The following is a 21,499-nucleotide window of genomic DNA, read 5'->3' on the forward strand; positions in this document are numbered from 1 at the left end:
GTATGAAGTGTATATATACAGTGTGTGTGTTTATATGTATAGAGCAGTGGTTCTCAAACTGTGGTACGCGGGCTTCCTCCTAGTGGTACGCGGAGGAATCGCCAAATAATGAAATAAACAATTAACACTTTTAATCCTTTGATGCATAATATAACATCGATGTGATCAGCATTGGCTGTTCTGTGAAGCGTACGATCACAACGCTGTGTTTAGAATGTTTATTTTAGTGCAATGTGTCATAAGCTGCTGAAAATCAGTTTTCGAAGTTTAAGAATTGATTCTGAAGCAGTAATTTGGCTGACATTAAAAGTAGCCAATCACAGTCGACCTTTTCTAGTTGCGAGAAACGTAAGGGCAGGACAAAGGCTTTCTGTGTTGCAGAGACAGAAAAAACAACTTAAAAACAAATGTTTTGTTGGAATAATGCTTCTCGGATGTTTTCACTATAGAAATGTCTAGCAGAGTAATTAAACCGCGGACATATTTCCTGCCTTTTTTATTATTTACATAGACGTTTCGCTCTTTGACAGCCAGTCGACTCGCCTCTGACCTGTTACTCCTCTAAATACATTCTGAATGGCGGTGCAGGAATGGAGATATTGCGCAATTACTCATCTCTGCAAATGTGGCGAGTGCTTTATTTTAACATGAGAGCGCAGTCATGTACGCAAATCGCTAAAACAGATATGCGAGCTCCTAAATAGGCTTTTTTTCAAATGAACTCTTCCCAAGTCCTCTCATGATCGCCTGTGTGCTAAGATTGAATACAATCGCGATCTTTCCACTATTAAAGAAGACATTATTTATCTTTGCTCCTTGACTAAATTTAGTCAAAAGTATTCAAAGTTATCAAGTATTTAGAAATAGATTGATGCATAATCAATGACAATGCTAATGGTCTTCTTATTTGGCTGTATTGATAAGTGAAACTTACTTTTAGCAAAGGTGGATTTTTTTTATTTCTTTACAACAAAAGAATTATGCTGGAAATATTTCTGGATGAGGTATTTGTGTGATTTATACATTTAGCTGTATTCTGATCTGTCTTAAAGCATTACAGGTCAAAACAATTCGTTGTTACTTATTGTTTATTTATCAAAATTAACAATAAGGCTCTTAAAGCACTGCTTTGATAAATGTATTGTTGTCATATTTCAAATACCTTAAGTAAAATGAAGTCATTTGTTTTATTTTTTTACTGACAGTGTACTTGTATTTTTTTTTAAGTTTGTATTTTAGATTAAGATCAAGTGTAAAATAAAATCTACATGTGATGTGCAGCTATTTAAAAAAACAAATATGCCATATTGTAAAGAAAATTAGTGTAAAATATGTAAATAAAAGGCTAAATTTAAATCTTTTTACCATGTACTTTAATTAAACCTTTCAAAGCTTGAAAATATCGTTTAAAAAATGGGTAAAAAGTGTCTCTATGGCCTTAAAGTTTATGTGGTAGTTTTAACAGTGCTATTGAAAAAGATTAATTGTCATGAAAGAAAAAATCGACCTTACTTCCTTTGTTAGTGCAAATTGCTTTACATGTAACTTTGGGATTTAAGCAGTTAAACCATTCAATCAGATTTACACTTAAAAAAAGTGATTTCATAATGAAAATCAGATTTTTTTTCAAAAGTAACCAACTAGTACTTTTAAAAAGAGTACTTTGTACTTTTACCTAATATTAGTATTATTTACTAAAATTTGTGTTATTTTAGCAGTGTAATAGTATTTTTACATGAGTACACAAAAGATTTCACAAGCTTTTAGTGCAGGTTTATTATATTATTAATATATGATTGATAATTATTATTATTATTATTATTATTATTATTATTATTATTATTATTATTAATGGTTTTTATGTGTATCTATTCCTATGCAATGTTTTATGGGTTGCTGAGAATACATTTTAGGTCTTCAATAAGCATGTCAGTCTTGAAAAAAAATAGGTGCTGGAATTGATTTTCATTAGGCTGTGCCTGTATGAACCCTGTCAAATGTACATTTAACATTTATTTCAAGATTTGTCTGAAAGTGTATGAATATGACATATAGCCTATATTTATGAGGTCCAAGCAACATTTCCAGCTTTTGATGAATAGGCTATTATGAATACTTTAGATTTAAGTGCAGCAATTTTCTTTTTACTTTTTAAGAACAGTGCCATTTTTTATGAACTTTTAAAAAGCACATTTTAACTAAAAAAATTTTATTTTTATTTTTACCTGCAAGCACAGTTAATGTTCAGACTATTTAAAATGTTTAAAGTTACTGACAATAATACATATACTTAACAATAGGAATTAATCTGCATCGTTTGCTGCTTAATTGGACCAACGCTACATTTTAATACTGGTTAAAAAATAGCATCGTAAGGTGGTACTTGGAGAGACAATTTTTTTTCTAAGGTGGTACTTGGTGAAAAAAGTTTGAGAACCACTGGTATATAATGTATCATGTGTGCATATGTATAAAGTGTATTGTGGGTAAATCTATAGAATGTATCATGTGTACATATAGTGTACAGATTCATCATCTTACAGTTGCTCCGTTGGTATTTGACTCACCTCTCACACCAGAGACCCAGGTTCTATCCCACACCCTGATAGAAGAGTATCATGTGTGTATATGTATAGAATGTTTTATATGTGTGTATATGTATGCATTATATCATGTGTGTATATCTAAAGAGTGTACCGTGTGTGTATATGCAAAAAGTGTATCATGTATGACATGTATCGTGTGTGTATGTATATGGAATATATTGTGTATATATGTAAAGACGGGATCATGTGTGCATATGTATTTAGAAAATGTATAATATGTATAGAATGTATTGTGTGTGTGTATATGTATAGAGTGTATTGTGTGTGTATATCTAAAGACTGTATCATGTGTGCATATATTTAGAATGTATTGTGTGTATGTGTATAGAGTGTATCATGTAGATATGTAGAGTGTATCGTGTGTGTATATATTTATAAAGTGTATCATGTGTGCCTATGTATAAAGTGTATTGTGTGTATATCTATAAAATGTATCATGTGTGTGTTTATGTTTTGAGTGTAACTTGTATTTTTTTTTTGCCTTGCCTAACTTTGTCTCTTTGGGTGCTTTCACATTAACGCTTTTGGTCCGCACCCGGGTTCGTTTGACATAATAGTACGGTACATTTAGCTAGTGTAATTGTGTGTTCTGTATTCGAGTGCGGGGCACCCGGGGCAAATTAAGCATTTTGCTTAGCTCGTTCGACTGTTAAACGAAAGGTTGCTGGTCGAGGTCACCCAGGGCAATTAAGCATTTTGCTGCCTTGCAACTGCTAACACAAGCACTGGGCATAGATCCTGGGGCACGTTCTTTCCAGCGTTACAAGATGAACATTATTTAGCAGAAGATTGTCACGATTAGAGAAGGTATTGATGTAAACGGTGACTAGCTTTTAAAAAAGGTTCTTACCAGCTTGTCTCGCTCAGTCGGTAGAGCTTGAGGCGCTTAATCCCAGGCTTGTGGGTTTGAGCTCCACGTCGGGTTTTTCTGTTACCTTTCTGTCTCTCTTTCAGCAAACTTTCAATAGGCTTCATGAAGCAGACTTTTGAGACAAAATTAAAAGTTTCAACCACTGTTGCTGGTGTAATGTTAAGTCTCTGTGGCGCAATCGGTTAGCGCGTTCGGCTGTTAACTGAAAGGTTGGTGGTTCAAGCCCACCCAGGGACGATTCAGGGATTTGCTGCCTTGCAACTGCTTACACGTGCAATGGGCATTGGTCCTGGGCCACGTCCTGTCCAGCGTTAAAATATGAAATCAGGATTAAGCTGAACATTGTCACAGGTAGGGAAGGTATTAATGTTCACGGTATCTAGCTCTCAAAGTGACTTTTTACCAGCCTGGCTAGCTCAGTCGGTAGAGCATGAGACTCTTAATCTCAGGGTCGTGGGTTCGAGCCCCACGTTGGGCGTTTCTATTACCTTTCTGGCTCTTGTTTCAGCAGCTTTCATTTGGGTTCATCCAGCAGACATTTTGAGACAAAGTTCAGCGTTTCAACTACTGTAGGTGATGTATTTCTAAATCTCTATGGCGCAATTGGTTAGCTCGTTCGGCTGTTAAACGAAAGGTTGCTGGTCGAGGTCACCCAGGGCAATTAAGCATTTTGCTGCCTTGCAACTGCTAACACAAGCACTGGGCATAGATCCTGGGGCACGTTCTCTTCAGCGTTACAATATGAACATTATTTAGCAGAAGATTGTCACGACTAGAGAAGGTATTGATGTAAACGGTGACTATTTTTTCAAAAAGGTTCTTACCAGCTTGTCTCGCTCAGTCGGTAGAGCTTGAGGCGCTTAATCCCAGGCTTGTGGGTTTGAGCTCCACGTCGGGTGTTTCTGTTACCTTTCTGTCTCTCTTTCAGCAAACTTTCAATAGGCTTCATGAAGCAGACTTTTGAGACTAAATTAAAAGTTTCAACCACTGTTGCTAGTGTTACATTTAGTCTCTGTGGCGCAATCGGTTAGCGCGTTCGGCTGTTAACTGAAAGGTTGTTGGTTCAAGCCCACCCAGGGACGAATGAGGGATTTTGCTGCCTTGCAACTGCTTACACGTGCAATGGGCATTGGTCCTGGGCCACGTCCTGTCCAGCGTTAAAATATGAAATCAGGATTAAGCTGAACATTGTCACAGGTAGGGAAGGTATTGATGTTCACGGTATCTAGCTCTCAAAGCGACTTTCTACCAGCCTGGCTTGCTCAGTCGGTAGAGCATGAGACTTTTAATATCAGGGTCGTGGGTTAGAGCCCCACGTTGGGCGTTTCTATTACCTTTCTGGCTCTTGTTTCAGCAGCTTTCATTTGGGTTCATCCAGCAGACATTTTGAGACAAAGTTCAGCGTTTCAACTACTGTAGGTGATGTATTTCTAAATCTCTATGGCGCAATTGGTTAGCTCGTTCGGCTGTTAAACGAAAGGTTGCTGGTCGAGGTCACCCAGGGCAATTAAGCATTTTGCTGCCTTGCAACTGCTAACACAAGCACTGGGCATAGATCCTGGGGCACGTTCTCTTCAGCGTTACAATATGAACATTATTTAGCAGAAGATTGTCACGACTAGAGAAGGTATTGATGTAAACGGTGACTATTTTTTCAAAAAGGTTCTTACCAGCTTGTCTCGCTCAGTCGGTAGAGCTTGAGGCGCTTAATCCCAGGCTTGTGGGTTTGAGCTCCACGTCGGGTGTTTCTGTTACCTTTCTGTCTCTCTTTCAGCAAACTTTCAATAGGCTTCATGAAGCAGACTTTTGAGACAAAATTAAAAGTTTCAACCACTGTTGCTGGTGTAATGTTTAGTCTCTGTGGCGCAATCGGTTAGCGCGTTCGGCTGTTAACTGAAAGGTTGGTGGTTCAAGCCCACCCAGGGACGAATCAGGGATTTTGCTGCCTTGCAACTGCTTACACGTGCAATTGGCATTGGTCCTGGGCCACGTCCTGTCCAGCATTAAAATATGAAATCAGGATTAAGCTGAACATTGTCACAGGTAGGGAAGGTATTGATGTATACGGTATCTAGCTCTCGAAGTGACCTTCTACCAGCCTGGCTAGCTCAGTCGGTAGAGCATGAGACTCTTAGTCTCAGGGTCGTGGGTTAGAGCCCCACGTTGGGCGTTTCTATTACCTTTCTGGCTCTTGTTTCAGCAGCTTTCATTTGGGTTCATCCAGCAGACATTTTGAGACAAAGTTCAGCGTTTCAACTACTGTAGGTGATGTATTTCTAAATCTCTATGGCGCAATTGGTTAGCTCGTTCGGCTGTTAAACGAAAGGTTGCTGGTCGAGGTCACCCAGGGCAATTAAGCATTTTGCTGCCTTGCAACTGCTAACACAAGCACTGGGCATAGATCCTGGGGCACGTTCTCTTCAGCGTTACAATATGAACATTATTTAGCAGAAGATTGTCACGACTAGAGAAGGTATTGATGTAAACGGTGACTATTTTTTCAAAAAGGTTCTTACCAGCTTGTCTCGCTCAGTCGGTAGAGCTTGAGGCGCTTAATCCCAGGCTTGTGGGTTTGAGCTCCACGTCGGGTGTTTCTGTTACCTTTCTGTCTCTCTTTCAGCAAACTTTCAATAGGCTTCATGAAGCAGACTTTTGAGACAAAATTAAAAGTTTCAACCACTGTTGCTGGTGTAATGTTTAGTCTCTGTGGCGCAATCGGTTAGCGCGTTCGGCTGTTAACTGAAAGGTTGGTGGTTCAAGCCCACCCAGGGACGAATCAGGGATTTTGCTGCCTTGCAACTGCTTACACGTGCAATTGGCATTGGTCCTGGGCCACGTCCTGTCCAGCATTAAAATATGAAATCAGGATTAAGCTGAACATTGTCACAGGTAGGGAAGGTATTGATGTATTCGGTATCTAGCTCTCGAAGTGACCTTCTACCAGCCTGGCTAGCTCAGTCGGTAGAGCATGAGACTCTTAGTCTCAGGGTCGTGGGTTCGAGCCCCACGTTGGGCGTTTCTATTACCTTTCTGGCTCTTGTTTCAGCAGCTTTCATTTGGGTTCATCCAGCAGACATTTTGAGACAAAGTTACGCGTTTCAACTACTGTAGGTGATGTATTCCTAAATCTCTATGGCGCAATTGGTTAGCTCGTTCGGCTGTTAAAGGAAAGGTTGCTGGTCGAGGTCACCAAGGGCAATTAAGCATTTTGCTGCCTTGCAACTGCTAACACAAGCACTGGGCATAGATCCTGGGGCACATTCTTTCCAGCGTTACAAGATGAACATTATTTAGCAGAAGATTGTCACGACTAGAGAAGGTATTGATGTAAACGGTGACTATTTTTTCAAAAAGGTTCTTACCAGCTTGTCTCGCTCAGTCGGTAGAGCTTGAGGCGCTTAATCCCAGGCTTGTGGGTTTAGCTCCACGTCGGGTGTTTCTGTTACCTTTCTGTCTCTCTTTCAGCAAACTTTCAATAGGCTTCATGAAGCAGACTTTTGAGACAAAATTTAAAGTTTCAACCACTGTCGCGGGTGTTACGTTTAGTCTCTGTGGTGCAATCGGTTAGCGCGTTCGGCTGTTAACTGAAAGGTTGGTGGTTCAAGCCCACCCAGGGACGAATCAGGGATTTTGCTGCCTTGCAACTGCTTACACGTGCAATGGGCATTGGTCCTGGGCCACGTCCTGTCCAGCATTAAAATATGAAATCAGGATTAAGCTGAACATTGTCACAGGTAGGGAAGGTATTGATGTATATGGTATCTAGCTCTCGAAGTAACTTTCTACCTTCCTGGCTAGCTCAGTCGGTAGAGCATAAGACTCTTAATCTCAGGGTCGTGGGTTAGAGCCCCACGTTGGGCGTTTCTATTACCTTTCTGGCTCTTGTTTCAGCAGCTTTCATTTGGGTTCATCCAGCAGACATTTTGAGACAAAGTTCAGCGTTTCAACCACTGTAGGTGATGTATTCCTAAATCTCTATGGCGCAATTGGTTAGCTCTTTCGGCTGATAAATGAAAGGTTGGTGGTTCAATCCCACCCAGGGACGAATCAGGGATTTTGCTGCCTTGCAACTGCTAACACGTGCAATGGGCATAGGTCCTGGGGCACGTTCTTTCCAGCGTTATAAGATGAAATCAGGATGAAGATGAAGATTGTTACAAGTAGAGAAGGTATTGATGTAAACAGTGACTAACTCTTAAAAAAGCTTCTTACCAGCATGGCTCGCTCAGTCGGTAGAGCTTGAGACGCTTAATCCCAGGGTTGTGGGTTTAGCTCCACGTCGGGTGTTTCTGTTACCTTTCTGTCTCTCTTTCAGCAAACTTTCAATAGGCTTCATGAAGCAGACTTTTGAGACAAAATTAAAAGTTTCAACCACTGTTGCTGGTGTTATGTTTAGTCTCTGTGGCGCAATCGGTTAGCGAGTTCGGCTGTTAACTGAAAGGTTGGTGGTTCAAGCCCACCCAGGGACAATTCAGGGATTTTGCTGCCTTGCAACTGCTTACACGTGCAATGGGCATTGGTCCTGGGCCACGTCCTGTCCAGCGTTAAAATATGAAATCAGGATTAAGCTGAACATTGTCACAGGTAGGGAAGGTATTGATGTATACGGTATCTAGCTCTCGAAGTGACCTTCTACCAGCCTGGCTAGCTCAGTCGGTAGAGCATGAGACTCTTAATCTCAGGGTCGTGGGTTCGAGCCCCACGTTGGGCGTTTCTATTACCTTTCTGGCTCTTGCTCAGCAGCTTTCATTTGGGTTCATCCAGCAGACATTTTGAGACAAAGTTCAGCGTTTCAACTACTGTAGGTGATGTATTTCTAAATCTCTATGGCGCAATTGGTTAGCTCGTTCGGCTGTTAAACGAAAGGTTGCTGGTCGAGGTCACCAAGGGCAATTAAGCATTTTGCTGCCTTGCAACTGCTAACACAAGCACTGGGCATAGATCCTGGGGCACATTCTTTCCAGCGTTACAAGATGAACATTATTTAGCAGAAGATTGTCACGACTAGAGAAGGTATTGATGTAAACGGTGACTATTTTTTCAAAAAGGTTCTTACCAGCTTGTCTCGCTCAGTCGGTAGAGCTTGAGGCGCTTAATCCTAGGCTTGTGGGTTTGAGCTCCACGTCGTGTGTTTCTGTTACCTTTCTGTCTCTCTTTCAGCAAACTTTCAATAGGCTTCATGAAGCAGACTTTTGAGACTAAATTAAAAGTTTCAACCACTGTTGCTAGTGTTACATTTAGTCTCTGTGGCGCAATCGGTTAGCGCGTTCGGCTGTTAACTGAAAGGTTGGTGGTTCAAGCCCACCCAGGGACGAATCAGGGATTTTGCTGCCTTGCAACTGCTTACTCGTGCAATGGGCATTGGTCCTGGGCCACGTCCTGTCCAGCGTTAAAATATGAAATCAGGATTAAGCTGAACATTGTCACAGGTAGGGAAGGTATTGATGTTCACGGTATCTAGCTCTCAAAGCAACTTTTTGCCAGCCTGGCTAGCTCAGTCGGTAGAGCATAAGACTCTTAATCTCAGGGTCGTGGGTTCGAGCCCCACGTTGGGCGTTTCTATTACCTTTCTGGCTCTTGTTTCAGCAGCTTTCATTTGGGTTCATCCAGCAGACATTTTGAGACAAAGTTCAGCGTTTCAACTACTGTAGGTGATGTATTTCTAAATCTCTATGGCGCAATTGGTTAGCTCGTTCGGCTGTTAAACGAAAGGTTGCTGGTCGAGGTCACCAAGGGCAATTAAGCATTTTGCTGCCTTGCAACTGCTAACACAAGCACTGGGCATAGATCCTGGGGCACGTTCTCTTCAGCGTTACAATATGAACATTATTTAGCAGAAGATTGTCACGACTAGAGAAGGTATTGATGTAAACGGTGACTATTTTTTCAAAAAGGTTCTTACCAGCTTGTCTCGCTCAGTCGGTAGAGCTTGAGGCGCTTAATCCCAGGCTTGTGGGTTTGAGCTCCACGTCGGGTGTTTCTGTTACCTTTCTGTCTCTCTTTCAGCAAACTTTCAATAGGCTTCATGAAGCAGACTTTTGAGACAAAATTAAAAGTTTCAACCACTGTTGCTGGTGTAATGTTTAGTCTCTGTGGCGCAATCGGTTAGCGCGTTCGGCTGTTAACTGAAAGGTTGGTGGTTCAAGCCCACCCAGGGACGAATCAGGGATTTTGCTGCCTTGCAACTGCTTACACGTGCAATTGGCATTGGTCCTGGGCCACGTCCTGTCCAGCATTAAAATATGAAATCAGGATTAAGCTGAACATTGTCACAGGTAGGGAAGGTATTGATGTATACGGTATCTAGCTCTCGAAGTGACCTTCTACCAGCCTGGCTAGCTCAGTCGGTAGAGCATGAGACTCTTAGTCTCAGGGTCGTGGGTTAGAGCCCCACGTTGGGCGTTTCTATTACCTTTCTGGCTCTTGTTTCAGCAGCTTTCATTTGGGTTCATCCAGCAGACATTTTGAGACAAAGTTCAGCGTTTCAACTACTGTGGGTGATGTATTCCTAAATCTCTATGGCGCAATTGGTTAGCTCTTTCGGCTGATAAATGAAAGGTTGGTGGTTCAATCCCACCCAGGGACAAAACAGGGATTTTGCTGCCTTGCAACTGCTAACACGTGCAATGGGCATAGGTCCTGGGGCACGTTCTTTCCAGCATTATAAGATGAAATCAGGATTAAGATGAAGATTGTCACAAGTAGAGAAGGTATTGATGTAAACAGTGACTAACTCTTAAAAAAGCTTCTTACCAGCATGGCTCGCTCAGTCGGTAGAGCTTGAGACGCTTAATCCCAGGGTTGTGGGTTTAGCTCCACGTCGGGTGTTTCTGTTACCTTTCTGTCTCTCTTTCAGCAAACTTTCAATAGGCTTCATGAAGCAGACTTTTGAGACAAAATTAAAAGTTTCAACCACTGTTGCTGGTGTTATGTTTAGTCTCTGTGGCGCAATCGGTTAGCGAGTTCGGCTGTTAACTGAAAGGTTGGTGGTTCAAGCCCACCCAGGGACAATTCAGGGATTTTGCTGCCTTGCAACTGCTTACACGTGCAATGGGCATTGGTCCTGGGCCACGTCCTGTCCAGCATTAAAATATGAAATCGGGATTAAGCTGAACATTGTCACAGGTAGGGAAGGTATTGATGTATATGGTATCTAGCTCTCAAAGCAACTTTTTGCCAGCCTGGCTAGCTCAGTCGGTAGAGCATGAGACTCTTAATCTCAGGGTCGTGGGTTCGAGCCCCACGTTGGGCGTTTCTATTACCTTTCTGGCTCTTGTTTCAGCAGCTTTCATTTGGGTTCATCCAGCAGACATTTTGAGACAAAGTTCAGCGTTTCAACCACTGTGGGTGATGTATTCCTAAATCTCTATGGCGCAATTGGTTAGCTCTTTCGGCTGATAAATGAAAGGTTGGTGGTTCAATCCCACCCAGGGACGAATCAGGGATTTTGCTGCCTTGCAACTGCTAACACGTGCAATGGGCATAGGTCCTGGGGCACGTTCTTTCCAGCGTTATAAGATGAAATCAGGATTAAGATGAAGATTGTCACAAGTAGAGAAGGTATTGATGTAAACAGTGACTAACTCTTAAAAAAGGTTCTTACCAGCATGGCTCGCTCAGTCGGTAGAGCTTGAGACGCTTAATCCCAGGGTTGTGGGTTTAGCTCCACGTCGGGTGTTTCTGTTACCTTTCTGTCTCTCTTTCAGCAAACTTTCAATAGGCTTCATGAAGCAGACTTTTGAGACAAAATTAAAAGTTTCAACCACTGTTGCTGGTGTTATGTTTAGTCTCTGTGGCGCAATCGGTTAGCGAGTTCGGCTGTTAACTGAAAGGTTGGTGGTTCAAGCCCACCCAGGGACAATTCAGGGATTTTGCTGCCTTGCAACTGCTTACACGTGCAATGGGCATTGGTCCTGGGCCACGTCCTGTCCAGCGTTAAAATATGAAATCAGGATTAAGCTGAACATTGTCACAGGTAGGGAAGGTATTGATGTTCACGGTATCTAGCTCTCAAAGCAACTTTTTGCCACCCTGGCTAGCTCAGTCGGTAGAGCATGAGACTCTTAATCTCAGGGTCGTGGGTTCGAGCCCCACGTTGGGCGTTTCTATTACCTTTCTGGCTCTTGCTCAGCAGCTTTCATTTGGGTTCATCCAGCAGACATTTTGAGACAAAGTTCAGCGTTTCAACTACTGTAGGTGATGTATTTCTAAATCTCTATGGCGCAATTGGTTAGCTCGTTCGGCTGTTAAACGAAAGGTTGCTGGTCGAGGTCACCAAGGGCAATTAAGCATTTTGCTGCCTTGCAACTGCTAACACAAGCACTGGGCATAGATCCTGGGGCACATTCTTTCCAGCGTTACAAGATGAACATTATTTAGCAGAAGATTGTCACGACTAGAGAAGGTATTGATGTAAACGGTGACTATTTTTTCAAAAAGGTTCTTACCAGCTTGTCTCGCTCAGTCAGTAGAGCTTGAGGCGCTTAATCCCAGGCTTGTGGGTTTGAGCTCCACGTCGTGTGTTTCTGTTACCTTTCTGTCTCTCTTTCAGCAAACTTTCAATAGGCTTCATGAAGCAGACTTTTGAGACTAAATTAAAAGTTTCAACCACTGTTGCTAGTGTTACATTTAGTCTCTGTGGCGCAATCGGTTAGCGCGTTCGGCTGTTAACTGAAAGGTTGGTGGTTCAAGCCCATCCAGGGACAAATCAGGGATTTTGCTGCCTTGCAACTGCTTACACGTGCAATGGGCATTGGTCCTGGGTTACGTCCTGTCCAGCGTTAAAATATGAAATCAGGATTAAGCTGAACATTGTCACAGGTAGGAAAGGTATTGGTTTACACGGTATCTAGCTCTCGAAGCGACTTTCTACCAGCCTGGCTAGCTCAGTCGGTAAAGCATGACACTCTTAATCTCAGGGTCGTGGGTTCGAGCCCCATGTTGGGTGTTTCTATTACCTTTCTGGCTTTTGTTTCAGCAGCTTTCATTTGGGTTCATCCAGCAGACATTTTGAGACAAAGTTTAGCGTTTCAACTACTGTAGGTGATGTATTCCTAAATCTCTATGGCGCAATTGGTTAGCTCGTTCGGCTGTCTCTCTTTCAGCAAACTTTCAATAGGCTTCATGAAGCAGACTTTTGAGACAAAATTAAAAGTTTCAACCACTGTTGCTGGTGTAATGTTAAGTCTCTGTGGCGCAATCGGTTAGCGCGTTCGGCTGTTAACTGAAAGGTTGGTGGTTCAAGCCCACCCAGGGACGAATCAGGGATTTTGCTGCCTTGCAACTGCTTACACGTGCAATGGGCATTGGTCCTGGGCCACGTCCTGTCCAGCGTTAAAATATGAAATCAGGATTAAGCTGAACATTGTCACAGGTAGGGAAGGTATTGATGTATACGGTATCTAGCTCTCGAAGTGACCTTCTACCAGCCTGGCTAGCTCAGTCGGTAGAGCATGAGACTCTTAATCTCAGGGTCGTGGGTTCGAGCCCCACGTTGGGCGTTTCTATTACCTTTCTGGCTCTTGCTCAGCAGCTTTCATTTGGGTTCATCCAGCAGACATTTTGAGACAAAGTTCAGCGTTTCAACTACTGTAGGTGATGTATTTCTAAATCTCTATGGCGCAATTGGTTAGCTCGTTCGGCTGTTAAACGAAAGGTTGCTGGTCGAGGTCACCAAGGGCAATTAAGCATTTTGCTGCCTTGCAACTGCTAACACAAGCACTGGGCATAGATCCTGGGGCACATTCTTTCCAGCGTTACAAGATGAACATTATTTAGCAGAAGATTGTCACGACTAGAGAAGGTATTGATGTAAACGGTGACTATTTTTTCAAAAAGGTTCTTACCAGCTTGTCTCGCTCAGTCGGTAGAGCTTGAGGCGCTTAATCCTAGGCTTGTGGGTTTGAGCTCCACGTCGTGTGTTTCTGTTACCTTTCTGTCTCTCTTTCAGCAAACTTTCAATAGGCTTCATGAAGCAGACTTTTGAGACTAAATTAAAAGTTTCAACCACTGTTGCTAGTGTTACATTTAGTCTCTGTGGCGCAATCGGTTAGCGCGTTCGGCAGTTAACTGAAAGGTTGGTGGTTCAAGCCCACCCAGGGACGAATCAGGGATTTTGCTGCCTTGCAACTGCTTACTCGTGCAATGGGCATTGGTCCTGGGCCACGTCCTGTCCAGCGTTAAAATATGAAATCAGGATTAAGCTGAACATTGTCACAGGTAGGGAAGGTATTGATGTTCACTGTATCTAGCTCTCAAAGCAACTTTTTGCCAGCCTGGCTAGCTCAGTCGGTAGAGCATGAGACTCTTAATCTCAGGGTCGTGGGTTCGAGCCCCACGTTGGGCGTTTCTATTACCTTTCTGGCTCTTGTTTCAGCAGCTTTCATTTGGGTTCATCCAGCAGACATTTTGAGACAAAGTTCAGCGTTTCAACTACTGTAGGTGATGTATTTCTAAATCTCTATGGCGCAATTGGTTAGCTCGTTCGGCTGTTAAACGAAAGGTTGCTGGTCGAGGTCACCAAGGGCAATTAAGCATTTTGCTGCCTTGCAACTGCTAACACAAGCACTGGGCATAGATCCTGGGGCACGTTCTCTTCAGCGTTACAATATGAACATTATTTAGCAGAAGATTGTCACGACTAGAGAAGGTATTGATGTAAACGGTGACTATTTTTTCAAAAAGGTTCTTACCAGCTTGTCTCGCTCAGTCGGTAGAGCTTGAGGCGCTTAATCCCAGGCTTGTGGGTTTGAGCTCCACGTCGGGTGTTTCTGTTACCTTTCTGTCTCTCTTTCAGCAAACTTTCAATAGGCTTCATGAAGCAGACTTTTGAGACAAAATTAAAAGTTTCAACCACTGTTGCTGGTGTAATGTTTAGTCTCTGTGGCGCAATCGGTTAGCGCGTTCGGCTGTTAACTGAAAGGTTGGTGGTTCAAGCCCACCCAGGGACGAATCAGGGATTTTGCTGCCTTGCAACTGCTTACACGTGCAATGGGCATTGGTCCTGGGCCACGTCCTGTCCAGCATTAAAATATGAAATCAGGATTAAGCTGAACATTGTCACAGGTAGGGAAGGTATTGATGTATACGGTATCTAGCTCTCGAAGTGACCTTCTACCAGCCTGGCTAGCTCAGTCGGTAGAGCATGAGACTCTTAGTCTCAGGGTCGTGGGTTAGAGCCCCACGTTGGGCGTTTCTATTACCTTTCTGGCTCTTGTTTCAGCAGCTTTCATTTGGGTTCATCCAGCAGACATTTTGAGACAAAGTTCAGCGTTTCAACTACTGTGGGTGATGTATTCCTAAATCTCTATGGCGCAATTGGTTAGCTCTTTCGGCTGATAAATGAAAGGTTGGTGGTTCAATCCCACCCAGGGACGAATCAGGGATTTTGCTGCCTTGCAACTGCTAACACGTGCAATGGGCATAGGTCCTGGGGCACGTTCTTTCCAGCGTTATAAGATGAAATCAGGATTAAGATGAAGATTGTCACAAGTAGAGAAGGTATTGATGTAAACAGTGACTAACTCTTAAAAAAGCTTCTTACCAGCATGGCTCGCTCAGTCGGTAGAGCTTGAGACGCTTAATCCCAGGGTTGTGGGTTTAGCTCCACGTCGGGTGTTTCTGTTACCTTTCTGTCTCTCTTTCAGCAAACTTTCAATAGGCTTCATGAAGCAGACTTTTGAGACAAAATTAAAAGTTTCAACCACTGTTGCTGGTGTTATGTTTAGTCTCTGTGGCGCAATCGGTTAGCGAGTTCGGCTGTTAACTGAAAGGTTGGTGGTTCAAGCCCACCCAGGGACAATTCAGGGATTTTGCTGCCTTGCAACTGCTTACACGTGCAATGGGCATTGGTCCTGGGCCACGTCCTGTCCAGCATTAAAATATGAAATCAGGATTAAGCTGAACATTGTCACAGGTAGGGAAGGTATTGATGTATATGGTATCTAGCTCTCAAAGCAACTTTTTGCCAGCCTGGCTAGCTCAGTCGGTAGAGCATGAGACTCTTAATCTCAGGGTCGTGGGTTCGAGCCCCACGTTGGGCGTTTCTATTACCTTTCTGGCTCTTGTTTCAGCAGCTTTCATTTGGGTTCATCCAGCAGACATTTTGAGACAAAGTTCAGCGTTTCAACCACTGTGGGTGATGTATTCCTAAATCTCTATGGCGCAATTGGTTAGCTCTTTCGGCTGATAAATGAAAGGTTGGTGGTTCAATCCCACCCAGGGACGAATCAGGGATTTTGCTGCCTTGCAACTGCTAACACGTGCAATGGGCATAGGTCCTGGGGCACGTTCTTTCCAGCGTTATAAGATGAAATCAGGATTAAGATGAAGATTGTCACAAGTAGAGAAGGTATTGATGTAAACAGTGACTAACTCTTAAAAAAGCTTCTTACCAGCATGGCTCGCTCAGTCGGTAGAGCTTGAGACGCTTAATCCCAGGGTTGTGGGTTTAGCTCCACGTCGGGTGTTTCTGTTACCTTTCTGTCTCTCTTTCAGCAAACTTTCAATAGGCTTCATGAAGCAGACTTTTGAGACAAAATTAAAAGTTTCAACCACTGTTGCTGGTGTAATGTTTAGTCTCTGTGGCGCAATCGGTTAGCGCGTTCGGCTGTTAACTGAAAGGTTGGTGGTTCAAGCCCACCCAGGGACGATTCAGGGATTTTGCTGCCTTGCAACTGCTTACACGTGCAATGGGCATTGGTCCTGGGCCACGTCCTGTCCAGCGTTAAAATATGAAATCAGGATTAAGCTGAACATTGTCACAGGTAGGGAAGGTATTGATGTTCACGGTATCTAGCTCTCAAAGCAACTTTTTTTTTTTTTTTTTAATGTTTTATTTATACATTGTGAAACAACAAAGCAACTTTTTGCCAGCCTGGCTAGCTCAGTCGGTAGAGCATGAGACTCTTAATCTCAGGGTCGTGGGTTCGAGCCCCATGTTGGGCGTTTCTATTACCTTTCTGGCTCTTGCTCAGCAGCTTTCATTTGGGTTCATCCAGCAGACATTTTGAGACAAAGTTCAGCGTTTCAACTACTGTTGGTGATGTATTTCTAAATCTCTATGGCGCAATTGGTTAGCTCGTTCGGCTGTTAAACGAAAGGTTGCTGGTCGAGGTCACCAAGGGCAATTAAGCATTTTGCTGCCTTGCAACTGCTAACACAAGCACTGGGCATAGATCCTGGGGCACATTCTTTCCAGCGTTACAAGATGAACATTATTTAGCAGAAGATTGTCACGACTAGAGAAGGTATTGATGTAAACGGTGACTATTTTTTCAAAAAGGTTCTTACCAGCTTGTCTCGCTCAGTCGGTAGAGCTTGAGGCGCTTAATCCCAGGCTTGTGGGTTTGAGCTCCAGGTCGTGTGTTTCTGTTACCTTTCTGTCTCTCTTTCAGCAAACTTTCAATAGGCTTCATGAAGCAGACTTTTGAGACTAAATTAAAAGTTTCAACCACTGTTGCTAGTGTTACATTTAGTCTCTGTGGCGCAATCGGTTAGCGCGTTCGGCTGTTAACTGAAAGGTTGGTGGTTCAAGCCCACCCAGGGACGAATCAGGGATTTTGCTGCCTTGCAACTGCTTACTCGTGCAATGGGCATTGGTCCTGGGCCACGTCCTGTCCAGCGTTAAAATATGAAATCAGGATTAAGCTGAACATTGTCACAGGTAGGGAAGGTATTGATGTTCACGGTATCTAGCTCTCAAAGCAACTTTTTGCCAGCCTGGCTAGCTCAGTCGGTAGAGCATGAGACTCTTAATCTCAGGGTCGTGGGTTCGAGCCCCACGTTGGGCGTTTCTATTACCTTTCTGGCTCTTGTTTCAGCAGCTTTCATTTGGGTTCATCCAGCAGACATTTTGAGACAAAGTTACGCGTTTCAACTACTGTAGGCGATGTATTCCTAAATCTCTATGGCGCAATTGGTTAGCTCGTTCGGCTGTTAAACGAAAGGTTGCTGGTCGAGGTCACCCAGGGCAATTAAGCATTTTGCTGCCTTGCAACTGCTAACACAAGCACTGGGCATAGATCCTGGGGCACATTCTTTCCAGCGTTACAAGATGAACATTATTTAGCAGAAGATTGTCACGACTAGAGAAGGTATTGATGTAAACGGTGACTAGCTTTTAAAAAAGCTTCTTACCAGCATGGCTCGCTCAGTCGGTAGATCTTGAGACGCTTAATCCCAGGGTTGTGGGTTTAGCTCCACGTCGGGTGTTTCTGTTACCTTTCTGTCTCTCTTTCAGCAAACTTTCAATAGGCTTCATGAAGCAGACTTTTGAGACTAAATTAAAAGTTTCAACCACTGTTGCTGGTGTAATGTTTAGTCTCTGTGGCGCAATCGGTTAGCGCGTTCGGCTGTTAACTGAAAGGTTGGTGGTTCAAGCCCACCCAGGGACGATTCAGGGATTTTGCTGCCTTGCAACTGCTTACACGTGCAATGGGCATTGGTCCTGGGCCACGTCCTGTCCAGCGTTAAAATATGAAATCAGGATTAAGCTGAACATTGTCACAGGTAGGGAAGGTATTGATGTTCACGGTATCTAGCTCTCAAAATGACTTTCTACCAGCCTGGCTAGCTCAGTCGGTAGAGCATGAGACTCTTAATCTCAGGGTCGTGGGTTCGAGTCCCACGTTGGGCGTTTCTATTACCTTTCTGGCTCTTGTTTCAGCAGCTTTCATTTGGGTTCATCCAGCAGACATTTTGAGACAAAGTTCAGCGTTTCAGCTACTGTAGGTGATGTATTTCTAAATCTCTATGGCGCAATTGGTTAGCTCGTTCGGCTGTTAAACGAAAGATTGCTGGTCGAGGTCACCCAGGGCAATTAAGCATTTTGCTGCCTTGCAACTGCTAACACAAGCACTGGGCATAGATCCTGGGGCACGTTCTCTTCAGCGTTACAATATGAACATTATTTAGCAGAAGATTGTCACGACTAGAGAAGGTATTGATGTAAACGGTGACTATTTTTTCAAAAAGGTTCTTACCAGCTTGTCTCGCTCAGTCGGTAGAGCTTGAGGCGCTTAATCCCAGGCTTGTGGGTTTGAGCTCCACTTCGGGTGTTTCTGTTACCTTTCTGTCTCTCTTTCAGCAAACTTTCAATAGGCTTCATGAAGCAGACTTTTGAGACAAAATTAAAAGTTTCAACCACTGTTGCTGGTGTTACGTTTAGTCTCTGTGGCGCAATCGGTTAGCGCGTTCGGCTGTTAACTGAAAGGTTGGTGGTTCAAGCCCACCCAGGGACGAATCAGGGATTTTGCTGCCTTGCAACTGCTTACACGTGCAATGGGCATTGGTCCTGGGCCACGTCCTGTCCAGCATTAAAATATGAAATCAGGATTAAGCTGAACATTGTCACAGGTAGAGAAGGTATTGATGTATACGGTATCTAGCTCTCGAAGTGACCTTCTACCAGCCTGGCTAGCTCAGTCGGTAGAGCATGAGACTCTTAATCTCAGGGTCGTGGGTTAGAGCCCCATGTTGGGCGTTTCTATTACCTTTCTGGCTCTTGTTTCAGCAGCTTTCATTTGGGTTCATCCAGCAGACATTTTGAGACAAAGTTCCGCGTTTCAACTACTGTAGGTGATGTATTCCTAAATCTCTATGGCGCAATTGGTTAGCTCGTTCGGCTGTTAAAGGAAAGGTTGCTGGTCGAGGTCACCAAGGGCAATTAAGCATTTTGCTGCCTTGCAACTGCTAACACAAGCACTGGGCATAGATCCTGGGGCACATTCTTTCCAGCGTTACAAGATAAACATTATATAGCAGAAGATTGTCACGACTAGAGAAGGTATTGATGTAAACGGTGACTATTTTTTCAAAAAGGTTCTTACCAGCTTGTCTCGCTCAGTCGGTAGAGCTTGAGGCGCTTAATCCCAGGCTTGTGGGTTTAGCTCCACGTCGGGTGTTTCTGTTACCTTTCTGTCTCTCTTTCAGCAAACTTTCAATAGGCTTCATGAAGCAGACTTTTGAAACAAAATTAAAAGTTTCAACCACTGTTGCTAGTGTTATGTTTAGTCTCTGTGGAGCAATCGGTTTGCGCGTTCGGCTGTTAACTGAAAGGTTGGTGGTTCAAGCCCACCCAGGGACGAATCAGGGATTTTGCTGCCTTGCAACTGCTTACACGTGCAATGGGCATTGGTCCTGGGCCACGTCCTGTCCAGCGTTAAAATATGAAATCAGGATTAAGCTGAACATTGTCACAGGTAGGGAAGGTATTGATGTATATGGTATCTAGCTCTCGAAGTGACCTTCTACCTGCCTGGCTAGCTCAGTCGGTAGAGCATGAGACTCTTAATCTCAGGGTTGTGGGTTAGAGCCCCACGTTGGGCGTTTCTATTACCTTTCTGGCTCTTGTTTCAGCAGCTTTCATTTGGGTTCATCCAGCAGACATTTTGAGACAAAGTTCAGCGTTTCAACTACTGTGGGTGATGTATTCCTAAATCTCTATGGCGCAATTGGTTAGCTCTTTCGGCTGATAAATGAAAGGTTGGTGGTTCAATCCCACCCAGGGACGAATCAGGGATTTTGCTGCCTTGCAACTGCTAACACGTGCAATGGGCATAGGTCCTGGGGCACGTTCTTTCCAGCGTTATAAGATGAAATCAGGATTAAGATGAAGATTGTCACAAGTAGAGAAGGTATTGATGTAAACAGTGACTAACTCTTAAAAAAGCTTCTTACCAGCATGGCTCGCTCAGTCGGTAGAGCTTGAGACGCTTAATCCCAGGGTTGTGGGTTTGAGCTCCACGTTGTTTCCGTTACCTTTCTGTCTCTCTTTCAGCAAACTTTCATTAGGGTTCATATAGCAGACCTTTTGAGACAAAATTCAGCGTTTCAACCACTGTCGGTGACCTTTTACTAATGGCTCGTTTTCACTGACTGGTACAGTAGGGTACGGTTCGGGTTGGTACGGGTAACCTTTATCAGGCTTGCGTTTCCACTACCAAGTGTACCCTTTTGGTGGGCGTGGTGTATGACAAAGTTTCAGTTGATGTCATTTCCGCTCGAGAAAATGTCTACAGTAAAGCTGCACAGGTCGTTCACATATCATATGAAAAGCACTTCTAACAAAACAGATGCTTTACACACATAAATACTTGTTTATAAATGTTTATTACTAACTTTTCTATAAACAGGAGTTGATTATAACTGCAGATCAATGACAGTGTGAAATAGCCTACTGTAACGTCTATAATTATATTAAATAAATAAATGAACATATATGAACACATACAGACCCTTACAGTCTCCGATATGTTACCAACTACAGAAGAACTACTCAAAGCATACATTTTGTCGTTAATTAGGTTCAAAACAACACAAAGTACAGCCTACAGTCAGTGTAAACCTCTCATCTGTGTCTGTAATCTTCAGCAGCACATGAAGCCTCTGTTAGAGAGTCATTCCATCATTCCCAGTTCATATTAGTCCAAAAGGTGATAATAAAGATTAAAACAAGGCAGTTTGTTCACGTTTGCTGAAGAAATAACGTGCTCATTGGCTTCGCCTTTTTTCCCGCGCTCCACTCTCTCGTTTGTCCTTTTCTTTCTGAATGTGTCACTCGCGTTTGTCAGATTCTCACAGGATCGGGTTTCCAAAGCTTGTCGATAATCAAGTGCACGTTATAGTTATCAGCTCAAGAAGTTTGTTATTTCAGATAGAGACGCGCGGCGAACGCAAGGAAGAAAGCGAAACCACTCGGGCTTCAGACTGGCTCGTTAAAAACTACGCGGCACAGGGTGAATCTGCAATTCTCTATGGCTTTGTGGCTGTTTATTATGACAACGACAGGGTTTATTCGCAGGATCGACCATGGCTGCATATGTATTTATAGTTCTGCTGTAATCTCTCGCTGTGTATTTCAAACATGGCGGGTCCTTTGTTTACATTCTGGCTTGTTGAGTCTACGAATGACGTATCTCTGTAAACCAATAGCGTTCAGCTGCGCGTGAAGCTCCACCTTTTGGGACCCTTTCTGCAGTTTGGGACCCTTTCGAAAGGGTCCCGAAAAAGTGGTACGGTACGG

General features: G+C 43.4%; 28 non-coding genes across 28 annotated transcripts; all 28 read left to right on the forward strand.

Annotated features, from left to right (window-relative positions):
* Positions 1–3,640: 3,640 nt before the first annotated feature.
* Positions 3,641–3,714, forward strand: trnan-guu (transfer RNA asparagine (anticodon GUU)). Its single transcript has one exon. It is a non-coding gene; the product is annotated as a tRNA-Asn (tRNA).
* Positions 3,715–3,882: 168 nt separating this feature from the next.
* On the forward strand, positions 3,883–3,955 carry trnak-cuu (transfer RNA lysine (anticodon CUU)). Its single transcript has one exon. It is a non-coding gene; the product is annotated as a tRNA-Lys (tRNA).
* Positions 3,956–4,485: 530 nt separating this feature from the next.
* On the forward strand, positions 4,486–4,559 carry trnan-guu (transfer RNA asparagine (anticodon GUU)). The gene has a single exon. It is a non-coding gene; the product is annotated as a tRNA-Asn (tRNA).
* Positions 4,560–5,331: 772 nt separating this feature from the next.
* Positions 5,332–5,405, forward strand: trnan-guu (transfer RNA asparagine (anticodon GUU)). Its single transcript has one exon. It is a non-coding gene; the product is annotated as a tRNA-Asn (tRNA).
* Positions 5,406–6,177: 772 nt separating this feature from the next.
* On the forward strand, positions 6,178–6,251 carry trnan-guu (transfer RNA asparagine (anticodon GUU)). Its single transcript has one exon. It is a non-coding gene; the product is annotated as a tRNA-Asn (tRNA).
* A 169-nt stretch (positions 6,252–6,420) lies between these two features.
* Positions 6,421–6,493, forward strand: trnak-cuu (transfer RNA lysine (anticodon CUU)). Its single transcript has one exon. It is a non-coding gene; the product is annotated as a tRNA-Lys (tRNA).
* A 529-nt stretch (positions 6,494–7,022) lies between these two features.
* Positions 7,023–7,096, forward strand: trnan-guu (transfer RNA asparagine (anticodon GUU)). Its single transcript has one exon. It is a non-coding gene; the product is annotated as a tRNA-Asn (tRNA).
* A 1,019-nt stretch (positions 7,097–8,115) lies between these two features.
* Positions 8,116–8,188, forward strand: trnak-cuu (transfer RNA lysine (anticodon CUU)). The gene has a single exon. It is a non-coding gene; the product is annotated as a tRNA-Lys (tRNA).
* A 529-nt stretch (positions 8,189–8,717) lies between these two features.
* trnan-guu (transfer RNA asparagine (anticodon GUU)) lies at positions 8,718–8,791 on the forward strand. Its single transcript has one exon. It is a non-coding gene; the product is annotated as a tRNA-Asn (tRNA).
* Positions 8,792–8,960: 169 nt separating this feature from the next.
* On the forward strand, positions 8,961–9,033 carry trnak-cuu (transfer RNA lysine (anticodon CUU)). The gene has a single exon. It is a non-coding gene; the product is annotated as a tRNA-Lys (tRNA).
* A 530-nt stretch (positions 9,034–9,563) lies between these two features.
* On the forward strand, positions 9,564–9,637 carry trnan-guu (transfer RNA asparagine (anticodon GUU)). The gene has a single exon. It is a non-coding gene; the product is annotated as a tRNA-Asn (tRNA).
* Positions 9,638–10,656: 1,019 nt separating this feature from the next.
* Positions 10,657–10,729, forward strand: trnak-cuu (transfer RNA lysine (anticodon CUU)). Its single transcript has one exon. It is a non-coding gene; the product is annotated as a tRNA-Lys (tRNA).
* A 777-nt stretch (positions 10,730–11,506) lies between these two features.
* trnak-cuu (transfer RNA lysine (anticodon CUU)) lies at positions 11,507–11,579 on the forward strand. The gene has a single exon. It is a non-coding gene; the product is annotated as a tRNA-Lys (tRNA).
* Positions 11,580–12,108: 529 nt separating this feature from the next.
* trnan-guu (transfer RNA asparagine (anticodon GUU)) lies at positions 12,109–12,182 on the forward strand. Its single transcript has one exon. It is a non-coding gene; the product is annotated as a tRNA-Asn (tRNA).
* Positions 12,183–12,661: 479 nt separating this feature from the next.
* On the forward strand, positions 12,662–12,735 carry trnan-guu (transfer RNA asparagine (anticodon GUU)). Its single transcript has one exon. It is a non-coding gene; the product is annotated as a tRNA-Asn (tRNA).
* Positions 12,736–12,904: 169 nt separating this feature from the next.
* trnak-cuu (transfer RNA lysine (anticodon CUU)) lies at positions 12,905–12,977 on the forward strand. Its single transcript has one exon. It is a non-coding gene; the product is annotated as a tRNA-Lys (tRNA).
* A 772-nt stretch (positions 12,978–13,749) lies between these two features.
* trnak-cuu (transfer RNA lysine (anticodon CUU)) lies at positions 13,750–13,822 on the forward strand. The gene has a single exon. It is a non-coding gene; the product is annotated as a tRNA-Lys (tRNA).
* Positions 13,823–14,352: 530 nt separating this feature from the next.
* Positions 14,353–14,426, forward strand: trnan-guu (transfer RNA asparagine (anticodon GUU)). The gene has a single exon. It is a non-coding gene; the product is annotated as a tRNA-Asn (tRNA).
* Positions 14,427–15,445: 1,019 nt separating this feature from the next.
* trnak-cuu (transfer RNA lysine (anticodon CUU)) lies at positions 15,446–15,518 on the forward strand. Its single transcript has one exon. It is a non-coding gene; the product is annotated as a tRNA-Lys (tRNA).
* A 534-nt stretch (positions 15,519–16,052) lies between these two features.
* Positions 16,053–16,126, forward strand: trnan-guu (transfer RNA asparagine (anticodon GUU)). Its single transcript has one exon. It is a non-coding gene; the product is annotated as a tRNA-Asn (tRNA).
* Positions 16,127–16,349: 223 nt separating this feature from the next.
* Positions 16,350–16,422, forward strand: trnak-cuu (transfer RNA lysine (anticodon CUU)). Its single transcript has one exon. It is a non-coding gene; the product is annotated as a tRNA-Lys (tRNA).
* Positions 16,423–16,951: 529 nt separating this feature from the next.
* On the forward strand, positions 16,952–17,025 carry trnan-guu (transfer RNA asparagine (anticodon GUU)). Its single transcript has one exon. It is a non-coding gene; the product is annotated as a tRNA-Asn (tRNA).
* A 169-nt stretch (positions 17,026–17,194) lies between these two features.
* trnak-cuu (transfer RNA lysine (anticodon CUU)) lies at positions 17,195–17,267 on the forward strand. The gene has a single exon. It is a non-coding gene; the product is annotated as a tRNA-Lys (tRNA).
* A 529-nt stretch (positions 17,268–17,796) lies between these two features.
* Positions 17,797–17,870, forward strand: trnan-guu (transfer RNA asparagine (anticodon GUU)). Its single transcript has one exon. It is a non-coding gene; the product is annotated as a tRNA-Asn (tRNA).
* A 169-nt stretch (positions 17,871–18,039) lies between these two features.
* On the forward strand, positions 18,040–18,112 carry trnak-cuu (transfer RNA lysine (anticodon CUU)). Its single transcript has one exon. It is a non-coding gene; the product is annotated as a tRNA-Lys (tRNA).
* Positions 18,113–18,642: 530 nt separating this feature from the next.
* trnan-guu (transfer RNA asparagine (anticodon GUU)) lies at positions 18,643–18,716 on the forward strand. The gene has a single exon. It is a non-coding gene; the product is annotated as a tRNA-Asn (tRNA).
* A 169-nt stretch (positions 18,717–18,885) lies between these two features.
* Positions 18,886–18,958, forward strand: trnak-cuu (transfer RNA lysine (anticodon CUU)). The gene has a single exon. It is a non-coding gene; the product is annotated as a tRNA-Lys (tRNA).
* A 772-nt stretch (positions 18,959–19,730) lies between these two features.
* trnak-cuu (transfer RNA lysine (anticodon CUU)) lies at positions 19,731–19,803 on the forward strand. Its single transcript has one exon. It is a non-coding gene; the product is annotated as a tRNA-Lys (tRNA).
* Positions 19,804–21,499: the final 1,696 nt, after the last annotated feature.

Source organism: Danio rerio, chromosome 2 (assembly GCF_049306965.1).
Source record: "Danio rerio strain Tuebingen ecotype United States chromosome 2, GRCz12tu, whole genome shotgun sequence".
NCBI lineage: Eukaryota > Metazoa > Chordata > Actinopteri > Cypriniformes > Danionidae > Danio > Danio rerio.